The 9612-nt window shown below is 36.8% G+C and overlaps 1 non-coding gene across 1 annotated transcript; it reads right to left on the reverse strand.

Moving 5' to 3' along the window:
* Window positions 1-5191: 5191 nt before the first annotated feature.
* On the reverse strand, window positions 5192-5263 carry TRNAY-AUA (transfer RNA tyrosine (anticodon AUA)). The gene has a single exon. It is a non-coding gene; the product is annotated as a tRNA-Tyr (tRNA).
* Window positions 5264-9612: the final 4349 nt, after the last annotated feature.

Below are 9612 nucleotides of genomic sequence, written 5' to 3' on the forward strand. Positions count from 1 at the left end.
TTACGATCGTCATTTGTTTACAGCATAGACAGTCGACTGAAAATGGCGGCTCCGTTCAAACGTTTTGGTGAAGCTAACATTAGTGAAACAGAATTTCAGTAAGTCAATTAATATTTTATTGTATTAGAGTAGCTACTTTATTTTTTCTAATCTTCATGTACTTTATTATTACATAATTATTTTATTGGTGTTGTGAAGATAAAAGAATTGTCATTGTATTATATTAATTATGTATTATATTGTCTTGTATTGTAGTATTGTATTGCTTTAAATTGTATTGTACAGTATTGTATTGTATTAATTATGTTATATTCAAAGCATTGTAGTAATTTTCCATCATACTGGTTGAGTGGAAGAGAAGGCCGAATGGCCTTAACTCTGCCAGTTAAAATAAACCATTATTATTATTATTATTATTATTATTACTTTCTTCTAATCGTGTAATAATCAATTAAATCCCACTCGAGTTTTGATTTTCTCTAGATAAATCAAAACCTCTAGTGAGATTATTGTTGACAAAACTGAATCCTCAAAATATGATTTATTTTTATTAAGTTGTATGTGTTTAAGTGTGTTTCACTTTCCAATTCTATTTTTATACATATATATTATGTTACATTATATAGCCTACGCCTTTCTCACAGACGCATACTTTTTTACTTAATGAGTTTTCCTCGTAAACCGACGATATTCTGTATTATTATTGTATCACTTGTGGTGGACTATTATTGGCCTATGGCTGTTGACCAGCACATTAATATTATAATACTTACTTACCGGTTTTTAAGGAACCCAGACGTTCATTGCCGCCCTCACATAAGCCCGCCATTGGTCCCTATCCTGAGCAAGATCAATCCATTCTCTATCATCATATCCCACCTCCCTCAAATCCATTTTAATATTATCTTCCCATCTACGTCTCGGCCTCCCCAAAGGTCTTTTCCCCTCTGGACTCCCAACTAACTCTCTATATGCATTTCTGGATTCGCCCATACGTGCTACATGCCCTGCACATCTCAAACGTCTGGATTTAATGTTCCTAATTATGTCAGGTGAAGGATACAATGCGTGCAGCTCTGCGTTGTGTAACTTTCTCCATTCTCCTGTAACGTCATCCCTTTCAGACCCAAATATTTTCCTAAGAACCTTATTCTCAAACACCCTGAATCTCTGTTCCTCTCTCAAAGTGAGAGTCCAAGTTTCACAGCCATACAGAACAACCGGTAATATAACTGTTTTATAAATTCTAATTTTCAGATTTTTTGACAGCAGACTAGATGCCAAAAGCTTTTCAACCGAATAATAACAGGCATTTTCCATATTTATTCTGTGTTTAATTTCCTCTAGAGTGTCATTTATGTTTGTTACCGAAGCTCCAAAATATAAGATATAAGATTAATATTATAATGAAATAATAAAATAAATAAATAAATAAATAAATAAATAAACTACTCTTTTATTATTATTATTATTATTATTATTATTATTATTATTATTATTATTATTATTATTATTATTATTAGGGCGCATTCTTGTACTACAGTTAGCTTTAATCAAATTGTAATATAAGGAAAATAAAAACTACAATATTGTGCTTCATGTAACAAACTTACTTTTAAACATTTTCAGTAAAATCTCATACAACAATTCAACAATAATTTCCCTGGTTCATATTGTTACCATTGAACATAATGCTCGCATAAATTATCTGCACGCAGAATCTAAGTGTTTTATCGATAATTCTGCAACAAATGTGTATCGATGTTGCAGTCTATCGATAGCTTTGGAGCGCCACTGGGTCCTGATGAAGCCAACAGTGCGTTACATAATAAATAAAGGGCACTAGTGATATTGCACACATTGCCATAGCAGTTAATGCCGTCTCTAAATTACTCCCTAACACGGACCGCAGCCGATATGTGGCGCGGTGCTAATGGTGTGACGTTGCTCATGATGCAATACAATGCGTGGTTAGAGGTTGGGTCTCTCAGTACAGATTGTGCTGTGGCATTCAAAACAAAGCTGGAACAATGCAACTGCAAACGAAGCTAGATAAATGCTTTTTAGAATAGCGATATACAAAACTGTATCTTAATATTTACTTAATTCCATGTTGAATGGAAAATTATTAATTATTTCCAGTTATATATACAGAATGTTTCACGATGAACGTAAAATACTGGGTGTTCAACTCAAAATGTGTCATGGCTCGCTGTATGTCGTCATGTGGCTATCCGATGAGCCTAGGGAATTCAATTTTCCTACACTTCCGCAAAGGCGTATTACCTAAATGCGAGAGAAGTTGCCTAGCAAGTACGGCGTTCATTCTGAAGATTACTTACCGATACGTACGGTAACGCCAGTAGTGGCAAGAATGTGAACTGTTTGGAAACACGTACTGAAGTGAGTTTTTTTTCTTACTGTGAGGATATGGGGGAGAGGGTTAAGACGATTACTTACGTATTTGTTGACATTAACTTCGACGGTCAACATGGACACGGAGCATTTGATTTGTGTTGTGGAATGTTACCGTACGCAACCGATGATAACAAATACCCTGCGTACGACTTGCCGGCGCAAAACACAGTTCGAAAGAGGTTATGGTAGCACACAGACCGTACAGACCGCCATCTGTTGCTACGACATTCAAGTTATACCGTACACGTTCTCAAGTTCAGATTGAAGAACGCCTTAAATAATAGACAACTTCTCTAACATATAAGCTGAAACTCGCTTCAAATCGGTGACCCAACAACAGTGACGTCATGACACACTTTGAAATGAACACCCAGTACTCAGGATAATGCAGTTTAGGTTAACGTACATCGATCTAACCTATGGCCTATATATCTACGTATGTCAGAAATGTAACGGTTGGGAAGTTATTGATGGGCGAACTTTTAAATAGAGAGAGGCATTTCCTTTTAAGTTTATTTATACACGCTTTAAATGGAGAGAGGTTTTTTTTATGTTAACTTCATTTATACAATTGAATCGGGGATTGCAGAAAGAGCAAATGTCATGAAAACTAAATTTTTCAGTAGACACAAAAAACGGTATTACTGGTGGTAGACCACATCATTGGTTATAGTACTGGCTTCTTCAGACAGAAGCCTAATAGATGTGTCGTTTTATACCAAATTTATTGAAATCTAATGAATTGTTAATGAAATAAATCAATACATTAGCTTGGCATGTGCTGTTTCTGCAAGGAATCAAAATTGTAGTATATTAATTTCAGTTCAATTAAAATTTATCTGTCAAATTAGGAATATAATATATGCATAGGCCTACTGTGTACTTAATACAGGGACATCATTTTATTTTACTAACATTTTTAATATTAACCTGGCTATACCTTTCTATTAACGATTGAAACAGGAAACACCGTTTGCTACCCTTTCCACGACGGAGTTCGATGATACTGGCGTAAAATACAAATCACTTTACTAGGTATAGGACGGAAGAAAAGTAGTTCATCCATTTATGTAAACTAGGAAATATCGCAATTTTGAGTTTGATAATTTTCATTAGGTTTTTGTTTAATCAAAATACAGTACTGTATTAACACTTAGTGTTTTACACACGAATTGAGCTATCCATTCGGAAGTATTAATTATGCAGTGTATATTGTACTGTTACAGCACATTAGCGTACTATATAGAGAATGAAGTTAAATTGAAAAATAATCATAATATGGATATTTAAACACATTTTAGAAAATGGTGACCGTTCATTTCGATACAGGCTTCAGTTCTTTTGTCCATATTATCGCACTATAGACTATTGTACCTAATTCCAATTACCAGTTTCGTCCTTCGTACGAGTAACTCATGTTGAAATAATTCTTTACCTACTCTATAAAAGATTACCTTACGTACTGTAAATTCAATCTTCACTTCTGCCCGACCCGAAAAGATAAAATCACTCAGAAATGCTATCTACTGTCCGTTCAAGTGGTTTTGTCGCAGGGTTGTAGAAAGGGGGGGGGAAATCACGTGACAGTTAATTACTTAAGGAGGCCCTTTTATTTAAGTTATTTTAAACACTTGAATAATATTACGTAGACGTCCAATTCCTAACAGAAATTAATGTTTTCAGAAAAGAGCTAAGATAGCCCAGCTACTAGACTTTACAAAAGGGCGAACAGAAGCAGGTGGGGGAAACCGGGATGCGACATAGGGAAACGGACGACAGTACCCGTACGAAAATATGATTCAATATTGAAAGCTCTTTCGTCACTGGAAAACGCGAACATATTTCTGAAACGTACTATACTCAGTAACTCAGTACTGCTTACGCGCCCTCGGCTCTGTGTCGTGAACGGTTGGAAGTTTACTAGTAGAAGGGGTGGGAGTGAAGTTCCTTCCAAAACTCAGGTACAATAAAAATTGAAGTAAAAATAAAATGATGTCCCTGTACATAAGTTCAGCATATAAATGAACTTATTTTTCCACAATAGACCACTGAAGAATATTATTGTAAAATTCTTGATATTCATGTGGTATGTAACGCATTAGTTTGCGTATATCATCAAGCTTCTCTCTTTGAATTGGCATGATTTTGTCTGGATATGCCAATGAAGAAGGAAATATGGTATTCTCCTTTGTACTTACAAGCAAACATTCTCATGGGGACAGATAAAAAAATTATTCTTTTTCTTCCATCATTTTAATAATGTCAAAAGAAATGCTTACACAAATTTTGGCCACTCGAGCGCAATTACGAAGGCCGTAGAAAATAAGTTTCCCTGGGGCCGTTTACAGAAAGAGAACAGAATTTAATGGAGAGTTTTATTGGAACAGATATAGGAATTGTTGAGTTATTTTTCAACGTATTCATCACCAGAATTGAGACATTTGTCATTCAGTGGGATCAATTTTTGTATCCTTGTGTCGTAGATGTCTGCCGTCTAGAATCGGAAGCAGTGTGTCGGCACATGTCTTTGACATGAGTTGTGTCTGCGCGCTTCCAGGATTCACAGGTCTCCAAATGTGAGACCGCTACATTGACATAAGTGGTTTCTGCATGGAATGATAGCCCTATATCAACAGTCCATGAAACTCGAATAAACTCATTTCGCCACAATAGTGATTGAATTATTGTGATGTACCGAAGTATGTATGATATTTCCGAGCAGGAATTCTGCATTACCATTTGATGGAGGATGGGTGGAGCGGAGAAAAATTCTCTCCGGCACCGGGACTCGAACCCGGGTTTCCAGCTCTATGTGCTGACGCTTTATCCACTAAGCCATACCGGATTCCAGTTCCGATACCTCTCAGTTTAAGTTCCACCTATCAGTTTCCCTTTACACACTGCTTATACATGGTTCAGAGTAACGTTTTCTGTCCCAACTCTGTAGAAGTCTCGTGTCAAAATTATACAAGATTTATTAGTAAGTCCCTTAGAGCCGTATTCATAGACACTTTTAGATCGGGATTTCGGTGGATGATCAGCGTTTTTCGTATTCATAAACCAGTGTTAGCGATAGGATATGATTTGAATTCTGTACTAGTAACCAGTGGATAGCCGGGGCTAGCTTAGTACGCTCGTGGCGCGTGCTGCGAAATGTCTATGAATAGCACCCTTAGAGATTGGCTGGGCAGAAGAGAAGGCCTCCTGGCCTTAGCTCTACCAGATTAAATAAATCATTAAATCATTATATTCATAATAACACTAAATAGTCCACACATGTGGAGTAACGGTTAGCGCGTCTGGCCGCTAAACCAGGTGGCACGGGTTCGATTCCCAGTCGGGGCAAGTTACCTGGTTGAGATTTTTTCGGGCTTTCCCTCAACCCAATATGAGCAAATGCTGGGTAACTTTCGGTACTGGACCCCGGACTCATTTCACCAGCATTATCACTTTCATCTCATTCAGACGCTAAAGAACCTAATGTTGATAAAGCGTCGTAAAATTACCTACTAAAAACACTAAATAAGGTCAATTCATATTATTAGAGGAAAAACATTATATTCTGGTATGAGACTGCAAGAAAGCACACATTAACTCATTCCAAAACAGGTTGAATTGCTGTTTTTTATTTCATTTTCCATGGCAAGAATAGTGAAACAATTGAAAGACAATTTTTTGTGAAAAAGTATTCTTTCATGACTTTTAAATAACTCTATACATTTTTCACTCCGTTCGAAATGAGGTGTTGACTACGCTACACCATTCTAGCGCCAAAGTCGGCATGGTTGGCGCTGGCCTTCTATGCCCGAGGTTGCGGATTTTAACCCGGACCAGGTCGATGGCATTTAAGTGTGCTTAAATGCGACAGGCTCATGTCAGTAGGTTTACTGGAATGTAAAAAAAAAACTCCTGCGGGACAAAATTCCGGCACACCGGCGACGCTGATATAACCTCGGCAGTTGCGAGCGTCGTTAAATAAAACATAACATTAATAAATACATGCCATTTCTAGCGCCAAGAAAATGAAAACATGTACGTAGCTCTACCTCCATGCCCATGGGTGGGCAACTCGTGCTCTCAAAGTGTCAACACAATCTCATTGCAGGTACAACGGACTCTGTACTGTCTGTGTGCGGTTCTTTCAAGACACAAGTTCGATCGCGTCTGCAGTAAGTGGCGGCTCGTTTTAAGTGAAAAACAATATAATTCCCAGATCATTTGCCTTTAGTTACGAGTAAAAAGATATTTTTTTTATTAAGAAGAGAGGTAAAGCTTGTATTCTATTACACTTTCTTACGCATGACATTTTATGTTACAAATAGACAGTGAAGGTTTTAGAAAAGAAATATTGTCTGCATCTGCTTTAGAACAGCTAAAGTTAAAAATGGGATATCAACAAGGTGAGACTGATATCAAATATCATTAGCACGTTGTGCGTGCGAGTTACAGAATTGCACGACATATAATCGACTAGCTAAGAACATTTATGGATAAATTTGAAATGTGGCAGTATCATGTAGAACATAGACAATTTCATTTTCTTTGACTATAAACCATCTTGAAGAGTGATAAGAAAGTCTTCTTATCAAATATAAGACCCTACTTCAAGACCTACAGCAGAATTCACTGCTAAGTTTGTAGAAGTTTGTGACAATTGACAAGGAATCTAATTTTTTTCTGAAATCTTTATGGCTTACGCCGATAGAAAATCCTGAAAATTTATAGCTTGAATTAATAAATCTACAGAACAGCACACCACTCAGATTCTAGCAAAATCAGGAATCGAACTGTTCGTAATGTTGCCTAAGTCAGAATTTCCAAATATACTCTTTGCTTCCATTATACTTATGTGCTTGAGGCAGAGTTTAATACAAGAAAGAAGTATAAAAGCTCTCAAAGTAAAGGAAGAGCTCAGAAGTAAGCTTATATCATCTGCCGTGACATGTAAAAAATACTTCCTTGAATTTGTTATTGTTTGCGAATACAGACTATTACCTTTCTGAGAATAGAGGAATACTCTTTAATGTATAAATACTTGTAAATTCTAGCGTCCTACGTTTCAAATAGGACATATAATGAGAAATATTAACAAATAGTGTAATAATAAATAAGTGTTGAGATATATTTCTTGTATCTTGAAAAGGTTGTATTCAGTTTGTGTTTCCAGTACTAAACTAATTTACAAAGCTAGAAAATAATATAATTTTGTTATGTGTTCAGTAGAGTCTGTCTAAAATTACTATAATGATTGTACCATGCGTCATTCTGAAATTCAAATCATGGAATAGATATCACGATCCCCTGCATGAGCCGCCAGAGCGCACCGTGGCTTTTGCAGCGAAACTACAAACAACTTGTAACTGCTGCGGCTGGCTCCGTCTGCCTTTCTCTCTTTCAAGGTTTTTTTTGCACTTTGGGAGCACGAGTTGCCCACCCATGTCCATGCCCCTATGTATCCCTTTAGCTTCCATTTACCTTTTACAAAATGTACCGTACCTCAATTGTTTGTGCGTTACGGGACATGGGCTACAAGTAAGTCTTGTATTATAGATTTTCCAGTAAACGTAATGTACCCCGAGGGTTATAGCTATGTTAAGCACATATGGGTGTGCATGGAAATGTTATGAGCTGTAAATTTCTGCGAACTTCTGCATATAATTCAGTACTTTGCGGCTCTGTACACCTTTATTATGTTTATTCAAACCCTTAACTAAAGCCTTATATAAAATAAATGGTATGGAATTGCCTGAAGACTCTAACATCCCCGTATATCTCATTACAGTATTGCACCATCAGATACCCGGATCGCGTTGAATTCTGGGAATGAAGATGAAAGAAACGATCAAACAGACGTTATTAATATTAGGAACAGTGCTTTTTCTCTTAAATGGAGCTCCAAGAGTACGTAACAGATACAGTATGCTTACCAAAACCCAATACTTTCTATAGGGTGTATAATAAATAAAGACCAGGTTTTGGTCACATTGAACTACAAGTATAATTTTTTAGCGTAGCTTATCAGACAGTCCGTAGTGCATAGAAATAAATTGTGCTTTTGGTTAAAAGGAATGCAGTTTGAACCACATCTCTGAACAACATTTTTTCTGTTAACAGAATCTGAACACAATCTCGCCCCCACTTATTTAACTCGTAGCGCCGAAATGACCAGTCTGAGAGGTTTCTGTCACATAAAAAATGTTTGTCCCCCCCCCTCTCTATCGTCCCTGAAAAGTTGTACACAAATTTTTTGACATCCTGTAGATGTAGAAAAGATAATGACGTCTCCTGTTTTGAATAGATAAATGTACGCCAACATTAAGAAACGCTCTCCATTGTTTATGCAAGGAACGATGGACAAGGACCCAACCACTGATACTGGGCATTAAACCTGTACGAAAGGAATTAGTGCATTCATATGCAAAACACCGTTTTAAGCAATGGCGGTTTCTCGGGGGAGGAAAGGGCGGAACATCCTCCTCACATTTTTCTTCTTTTGAAAGTAAATATATGACTTGAAATTCGAAGAAGATTCGATAATTTTTAAGTTCACAGCTATAAGAAAACCTCGGTTGATCAAGTTTTACACGACGCGCGCTCATGTGCCGCTAGAAAACTGTGAGAAAGATGCGAGATTGTTTGTGTGGAGGAAAGCAAATCCTTTCCTCCTTTCCTGCGGTTAACACACATAGACAAAGCGCACTAGCGGCCAGAGAAAGAAGCAGAGTTTTAAAGCAAGCGAATGAACAGTTAGGGAGGAGATCCTCCTCTGAATCAGCGCATGGGCGGGAAATAGAAACCAACTGGTCTTGCAACAAACCGCAAACTCGCTACCGCTGTCATCTAACGATGCTGCATTCAACCAGACTACAACACATCCAGGAGGAGGCACAATAAAATCAGTTTTAACGCAAAGCTACGACACCATATAAACTTCTTTTAAATCATAAATCAAAATTTATTATTCATTGCATTTCATATAAGCTACTACATGGTTTGAAACTTTCGAGGATATCTGAAAGTTGAAGTTAGATTTATATAAAACAAAGAGGAAGTAGTTCTACGTTAGTATCGCAGATCTTTTTGACCCCTGAAATTCACTTCCATTCATTGTCTACTAGATAGGACAACAGCCAAGTCATCAGTTTTGTACAAATATATTTGAAATTGAAAGTACTCCAAACTACACTATTTTTA

The sequence above is a fragment of the Periplaneta americana genome, chromosome 8, assembly GCF_040183065.1.
Source record: "Periplaneta americana isolate PAMFEO1 chromosome 8, P.americana_PAMFEO1_priV1, whole genome shotgun sequence".
NCBI classification, from domain to species: Eukaryota; Metazoa; Arthropoda; class Insecta; order Blattodea; family Blattidae; genus Periplaneta; species Periplaneta americana.